Genomic DNA, 8,882 nt, shown 5'->3' with positions numbered 1-8,882 from the left:
TCTTAGGCAAGGTTAAAACATGTGAATACCATAGCATTGTAATATCAGATCACGCTCCCACCTCCCTGGAGATTAATTTATCCAGAAGTTACACTCCAAGTAGACAATGGCGCTTTAATTCTCAGATGCTTGCACGCAATGACTTCAAAGAGTTCCTGTCATCTCAAATTGAATCCTATTTTGAAATTAACAAAACCCCAGACGTCTCTTGTTCCACTGTGTGGGAAGCACTCAAAGCCAGCTTACGCGGCCAGATAATCTCCTATACTTCACATGCCAGAAAGTCAGAAACTTTGAAACTTTCCGAGATCTCTGAAGAAGTCTTAAGAATAGACAACCTATATGCAATGGCTCCCACGCCGATTTTGTACAATAGGCGCCTTCAACTTCAGGCAGAATTTGACATGCTTTCAACAAGTCAGGCTGAACGCCTCCTGCTTAAATCTAGACAACGCATTTTTGAGATGGGAGACAAAGCCAGTAAACTCCTGGCGCACCAGGCCCGCTCGGCTGCGGCCTCTAGATTAATTACCCAAATAAAATCTCCCACAGGTGTAGTCCTCTCAGACACAAAAGACATAAATGAAACTTTTGTTAAATTTTACTCCGAACTCTACTCCTCTGAATGCCCTCCAGCCCTCTGGGAAAATGACAACCCTCTGGATAATCTACCCTATCCGGTAATAGACCAAACACTATCCCAGAATCTTGGCAACCCAATTTCTTTGTCGGAGATCCAAGAAGCTATACAATCAATGCAAAACGGAAAATCCCCAGGCCCCGATGGATACACTGCAGAGTTTTATAAAACATTTTCTAACCTTATTTGTCCGGAACTGCAAAGTATGTACAATGAGTCATTTCTGAAAGGCAAACTACCCGAAACCCTATATCAAGCATCTATCTCATTGTTACTTAAGAAAGACAAAGACCCACTTCTCTGTGGCAGTAGGAGACCAATTTCTCTCTTAAACGTGGACCAAAAAATCCTAGCTAAAGTTCTTTATAACCGTTTACTTACTGTGGTCCCTGATATAATAGCAACCGACCAAACTGGTTTCATTCAAGGGAGGCACTCCTTCTCAAATACCAGGCGCCTGCTGGATATAATTCAAACACCACCTTCTGAACTCCCTGAAGTTGTCCTCTCGTTGGACGCGGAAAAGGCCTTTGATAGGGTCGAGTGGACCTACCTTTTCTTTGTATTAGAGAAAATGGGTTTCAACTCAGATTTCATTTCATGGATTAAACTTTTATATGCAGCTCCAGTGGCTTCAATCATTACAAACGACCTCCACTCACACTTCTTCCCCCTTAAACGGGGTACGAAACAAGGCTGTCCATTATCTCCTTTGCTCTTTGCGATCGCCATTGAGCCTTTAGCTATCTGGCTCCGCACTGAAGCAAGGTTTGAGGGTATTGCGAGAGGCGGGATCACTCACAAGGTATCATTATACGCAGACGACCTACTTCTATACATATCAAACCCAACGTCTTCCATTCCTGTCATTATGTCCATACTGGAGCAGTTTGGCAGATACTCAGGGTATAAACTTAACTTTCAAAAAAGTGAACTATTCCCAATAACTCCAGCAGCTAAGAGAATCCCCCAGTCACTCCTCCCTTTTAAATGGGTGGACACTGGGTTTAAATATCTGGGTATATTTATTACTAATTCACTCCCGCACATGTTTAAGGAAAATTTTCTTCCACTACTAGAACGCTGTAAGAAAGATTTAAATCGTTGGTCTATTCTGCCGTTATCACTAGCCGGCCGCATCAACCTTGTCAAGATGGCTGTCCTACCTAAATTCCTATATCTTTTTCAGCATATCCCAGTATTCATTCGGAAGAGCTTTTTTATAAAACTCGATCAGATGATAACATCTTTTCTATGGGGCAGCAAACCACATCGCATTAAGAAGTCCTATCTTCAACGGCCTAAACTGCTGGGTGGGATGGCTCTTCCAAATGTCATCAATTACTACTGGGCATGCAACATTTTAAAGATTATCCACTGGGTCAACCCAGATAATACTTCTCTGTGGACCCAAATGGAGATATCCTCCAGTCAACACTCTCTTTCTTCACTAATATGCTCAGGCCTTCCACTTATCCCTGTAGTCAGCTCCATGCCTTCCGTCATACACACTATTAAAATTTGGACACAATTCAGGAGGCATTTCGGTCTCAAAAGCTTATCTTACCTAACTCCAATATACCGTAATCATTTGTTTGAGCCCTCATGTTCGGACCCTGTCTTCCGTAACTGGTTTGACAAGGGGATCAGAACTATTAAAGATCTGTACAGCAACGGGACTATGGCACCATTCTCATACTTAACAGAGAAATTCCATTTACCTGGCTCTCACCTATTTCGCTACTTTCAGATCAGACACTTTGCACAAAGACAATTCCCAAACTTTCCAAACCAACCCAACCATTCTGCAGTGGATTCTTTACTCTCTCTGAACCCCAATACAAAGGGCTTAATTTCAACAATATATAATGAACTCAACTCAATAAACCCAGAAACTCTCAACCATCTTAGGACGGCATGGGAGCAGGACCTGGGGCTAGAATTGCCCGACCCGACATGGAAGACAGCTCTGAGACTGGTTCACAGTTCCTCAATCTGTGCTAGACATAATCTTATCCAATGTAAAATCATTCATCGGGTTCACTACACAAATGCAAGATTAGCACAGATATTTCCAGACATTAATGATGCATGTAACCGGTGCAGACAACCCGCTGCTAGCCTGTCACACATGTTTTGGTCATGCCCTAGGCTGGTGGACCTTTGGACAGCCATATTTCAATCATACTCTGACATATTGGGTGTACCTATCCCACCCAACCCGTTAACGGCCTTGTTTGGTATTCCCCCAGGGACTAACACTCCCCTACACCTTAAAAGAATAATGTCCTTTACTTCTCTTTTAGCCAGACGTCTCATACTCCTGAAATGGAAACAAGTTTCCCCACCCACACATAACGGATGGATAAAGGACGTACTATTCTATCTTAAACTTGAAAAGATTAGATTCGCACTTAATGGTTCCATGACAACTTTCCAGCAAACATGGACGCCCTTTGTTGATCACGTAAGAACCCTGACAGTTGTCCCAGAGATGAGCGATATTTGAAATACTACTATACTATTACTATTACTATACTATTACTATAAATATTACTAATATTAACTATATAATGGTGAACGCATTATGCCTATGCATTGCATATGCGTCGTGCAAACCGGCGGCTGCGCGCACACACAGGTGGTCCCCCCTCCCCCTCTCCTCCTTTCTTTTAATTTTTTAATTTAATTTACTTTTTTTCTTTTTCTTTTTCTTTTCTTCTTTTTCTGTATTTTTTTTTTGTGTTGTTGTTATTTTCCCCTTTTCCAGCTGTATTGTCTCTGCATTGGGGAAGAGTGGGTGGGCTCAGTGGGTGGACGGGAGGAAAATGAGGGGTGCCTTAAGACGCACGTACTGTATCAACAAATGTATCTGACAGTGACATGTATAAGGACCCCACATGGGAGGGGAAAAAATGTAAAAAACCCAATAAAAAGATATAAAAAAAAAAAAACCTCTATGACAAAAGGTCACCCGACAGAGTAAAAAGGGTGAGAAGAGAACCCCTCCACCCAACCCCGCGGCATGGTCACCCCGCCAGGGCCAGTTCATTGCACAACCAAACACTTGTATATTGTGTACACGTAATAGAGGCTAGTATTTTATAGAGAAAGGTTTTTATTCTGTGAAGGGATTTGAATTGTTATGTGAAGGGAGTTTAATTGTTTTGCATATACTGTATGAAATGTCTTGTCGTAGTTTACCGTTTTGCCTCATTCTATTGTTGTTCTATAACCCACTTATTTACTTTAATAAAGATTGTTATACATATAAAAACCTTGTCTGTGGTCCTTTCAGGTCCAGACATGACTACAGTTTGTAGTAAATATAGTAAACCCAGTCATCTCTTTTTTTCTTTTTAAGACTTAAATTTTCATATAGAAAAGGCATTTTGAGCAAAGATCCCAGGAGAAGAGATACAATTCAGATACAAAAGTCAGAATACGAAAGTGAGGCAAGGAGACACATGGGTAGGGATGGAGCTCGTTAATTTTTATTGATAACGATCAGGCTTATCGAGCTGGGTTCTTCAATTCAATTATTTTGTGGAAAGACAGGAGACAATTCTGAACAGATCCAGTATCTTTTACTAGGGCCTTCAAATACAGTACTTTTCTAACAGATGGCAAATTACCTTTTTACCAATAAAATAAAGAAACTATTAACCGGTTAATATAAGTTCCGCCACTTTAAAAGCGCAATTGTGTTTACCCGGATAGTGCTGGTTGGCACTTATTGATCGCCTCTTGTCTTGATTATTTAAACATGACCGGGCCACTATACCGCTATGCTCAATAACAAGCTGACCGGGCCACTATACCGCTATGCTCAATAACAAGCTGACCGGGCCACTATACCGCTATGCTCAATAACAAGCTGACCGGGCCACTATACCGCTATGCTCAATAACAAAAAAAATAAGTAGAGGGCTACCATAATTGCCAAATTTCACGAAAACCAGACAGCACAGTTCAGCCAGAACTGACATTTTTGGTGGAAGTAGAAGAGAAAAATAAGGGACCAAGAGTCCCTTCGGGCTTAGTCCCTAAATAGACTTGTAACCCAACCCAACTGTAGGGACTACAAACACAGTAAAGAACCTGGGGGTTATCATATATGAAAAGGCAACACAATGAGCAGAAAATGAACCATGTAAATACAACAAATTGAGCAGAGCACCGCAGGGAGTTGAACCCTGTTCTGGTAAACCAGGAGTACCACACCAGTGCCTTAGTTTTTGTTTTATAATTTACAGGTCCAAATCAGTCATTAGTTGTTTTTAAACGTACTCTTGCCGGCCTCCAGCGGCAAGAGAATTAAAAAGAAAGATAGCCTACACACTCAATTTGAATCATGACTATGACATCCATGATTATGTCTTTATACAATTGAAAACGGGAAGACTCACTCCACAAATACCTTAAGGAAAACTCCTCAGACATAAACTAAGAATATCTTATTTGGTCATGCTCATAAAAGTGCTGCAAAGTGCTAAAAGTGAAAAGTGCAGCAGAAAACGTTTGGGTCATAGGCCCATCGTCAATGCCTTGCCTACTGACCGGCATGGATGAAGTTTTAGCTGCAAATGGCAGCATAAATAAATCACATCAATACACACCACATAATGTGATGTTAACTGACGCGATGAAGCTTGCACATTATAAGACATACATCAACCAACATCACATACCTAGCCCTACCCTAACCCTAAGATCATTATGTGATGTGGGATGACATGAAGCCTTACTCACAAATGTGAAATGAGACAAGACATAAACACACATCACATACCGGGCCTGTGTTCATAGGTGATGTGGGCTTACGTAATGAAGCTTTACTCACAAATTAGATCTGATAATATAGCACGAACAATAGTCTTATGACCTAGATGTTTGCTGCTGCACTTTTCACTTTAAGCACTTCGAGCGCTTTATGAACATGAACAAAATAGATTTTCTTGGTCTCTGCCCAAACAGTTGGCCTTAGGTTTTCGTGGCGCAAGTATTTTTCTATCCAGTTGTCCCATGTAGGAAACATGGGGCAAGACTGTACAATTTATGCCATTTGTGGACGATTGACATAAATTATACGAGGTAGCAGCATTCTTTGCGCCCCAGCATTTCTCAGCAATACTATGAACATTAGTACACAACATGAACAGCAATAAACACAATTCGTATGGCGCAATGCCAACAGACGTGAATGACGAGCTATCCGCAATTGCTGTGAAATATCACCTTTAAAAAACACATTAATGCACATCACATACCAGGCCTGTGTTCATATCTGATGTGAACTAACGTGATGACGCTTTACTGGTAAATTACATGAAACAGCTCCAAATGAGAAACTGTACGCGAGACACGACCCAAGTCACACATACACTAGTGAAGAACTAGTGTCATAGATAGGCAAGAAAGAAATAAGAAATTACAATTACAATAAAGCAAAATGCGATTAAAAACTCTGAGACCAAAAACAAATAACTTTATTAAAGCAAAGAAGAGAGAAAAGATGAAGGTTGGGTAGAAACCAAGTCCAAAACAGTTACTTTTATGGACCAAAACAACTGATCAAATATTATTAATATAATAATCTGTGTTCCAATGTTATTTAGTCACAAGCTCTTGCCGATACTTCACTGGTTCGATACATTAGAAAAACAGAATACTACATGTTAAATATTCAATAATTTGCCTCGTGAGATTGGCCATTTGCTACTTGTGTGTGACACTGTAGCATGACCAAGTAAGGACATTCATTTACAAACAGAAGGTTGAACTATGGAGATACAAGGTTTCTGCCCAACAGCCAAGGATAATAAACTACGCTCACTTACCTTCAATATCAGCACTAAACAAAACACACACACCAACCAAGGAAGCAAATGACACAGCGGCCATCATTTGCTTCCTCCGTTAGACCTACAGCATAGGAGGCTGTAAACACAGTGTTAAGGGGCTACATGCTACCATAATGACACCAGACATAAATCACATACCTCCACATCACATAAAACACTAGGGCAATAGATAGGCAAGAAGAAAGAAATTACCTAAATAAAATAAAGCAAAATGAGATTAAAAACTATGACAACAAAAAATAAATAACTTTATTAAAACCAAATAATAGAGAAGAGAAAGAGACACAAGAGAACATACATATGTGATGTGGATGTGGACAGACTTTACCCGTAAATTATGTTAAACGATAATTAAATCACATGCCTCTACAAACATCACATAACAGTGATGTGGACTGGCATTATACACGCACACAAATGAAGTGAAACTATACATGGCGCGAAAGACAACCTATGGTATGGTAGCATGTAGCCCACTTAAACAAGCAGCAGGAATCAGACGGTTAACTAACCTTCACTCAACAGCACCCAGCAGTGGCAACAGCATAGAGTTCACCCAGCAGTGGCAACAGCATAGAGTTCACCCAGCAGAGGCAACAGCATAGAGTTCACACGTCCAGTCAGCTTCACTTTCTGAAATGGCAGGGGAAAAGAAAATTAGTTGTCGGCCTACAGGATGACATTTTGGAAGTTATAACAGTCACTGACAGGGCTGTGTCACCATTATTACACACATTCTAGGGCTATGATCTGCCTTGTGCAACCATTTTTTTAATGAAGCCTAAAAGCTAAAAAGGAAACTTCGTTCAACAGCAAACACAATTGTTAATCGCAATCCTTTGTATGACAATGAATAGTCAACTTAACATGTTGTAATGGTGACACAGCCCTAGTTTCTACTACAGCCACATGTAATCCAGGTACGTACCGTGGGGGGGCTTCCGTCGCTCGGTTGAAGATGGCCGGTATTAATAGAGCCGCGTAGGTTGTATGGCACAATACGTCCCGAGCACCGTACGCCTCGTAATCTCAGGGAGCGTTCGTTGACACCGTTATTCGTTTCAGCCCAGCCGAGTAGACACTCTATTACCAATACCAGCCATCTCCTGATGACTGCATCCAAGGTCACCGCATGACACCAAGGTCACATGATCAACCTGTAAGACACAAACATACACCAACATTACACTTTATCCAGATTTTATACATTGTAGAAAAAACATCTTTTAAGAAATTCTTGCATTTCTCTTTTGCAACCAGTATTTCTTTTTATGTTTGGGAGACAAAAACACTTTCCTGGGGGTTTTTATGCATTTAGATATTTTAGTATTTCAAAGAGTCTATGATGTCATGGACACTGGGCTCACTTCCTTCCTGGACTACATGTTGTCTCAGTAAGACAGCCCTTCCCCTATCCAGGAGGAGCAGTGGACCAAAGCATTGTGGGAATTGTAGTTCAGGAAGGAAGTGAGGCCGGTGTCCATGACATCATGGAGTCCATGGACACTTTGAAATACTAAGATATCTAAAAACACATAAAAACCCCAGGAAAGTGTTTCTCAAAAATCATTAAAATAAGATCTGGTTGCAAAAGGGGTGAAGTGGCCCTTTAAAGTTGAAATCAAGTTGCTCTGTATGGTAGAAATGGGCTTGTAGATCTGCTACTTTTGTATGCATGTACATTTAGTTTTCCATCCAGCAGAGAGACATTTAGTTTAGCTTAATCTTATGAATGTGTCTGAGCCACATTTACAACTTGTGTTACCATATGTACTAAAGTAAAAGAGTATGGCATCAAAATGCACTTAAAAAATGACCAAATGTAGCTCATTACGCAGAAATGTCCCATTTCAAATGTTTGAAAGAAAAGAAATCTGAAAATAGCAGATCTACAATCTCACAATGCATTGCATCACAATGCATTGTGAGATTGTAGATCAGCTACTTCCAAATGGCCAAAATGTGTTTGTAGCCCAGTGGCAAATTGCAATGTAGCCAAAAGGATATATTTTAAATAATCCAAATCTACAAAACTAGTAAAGTGTCCAAATAATAGAATATTAAAGTACAATATATTGTCCACAGTACTTCAGTAGATGTAATTATTTACTTTCCACCTGTTTGTTTATTTGTTTGTGTCTCAAAAAGTACCAACACATTCCTCGTATTGTTGTCCTTTTAGAGTCACAATAAACAACCAACAGTCCTTCTAAGAACACTAATGTTTAAACAATAACAGAGTTAATGTTGGCTAACAACCATGCGGTTCTCAAACAAACCTTACCTTATTGCAGAGTCCAAACACTCTGCTATGGACCATGTGCGGCTCCATTTTAAATCATAAGCCCCGCATACCTTATCCGGGTACTCTAGACCGT

This window comes from Protomyctophum parallelum (genome assembly GCF_964188405.1).
Source record: "Protomyctophum parallelum genome assembly, chromosome: 14".
NCBI lineage: Eukaryota > Metazoa > Chordata > Actinopteri > Myctophiformes > Myctophidae > Protomyctophum > Protomyctophum parallelum.
The sequence above is the reverse complement of the archived record's forward strand: the minus strand, read 5'-3'. Positions refer to the sequence as shown.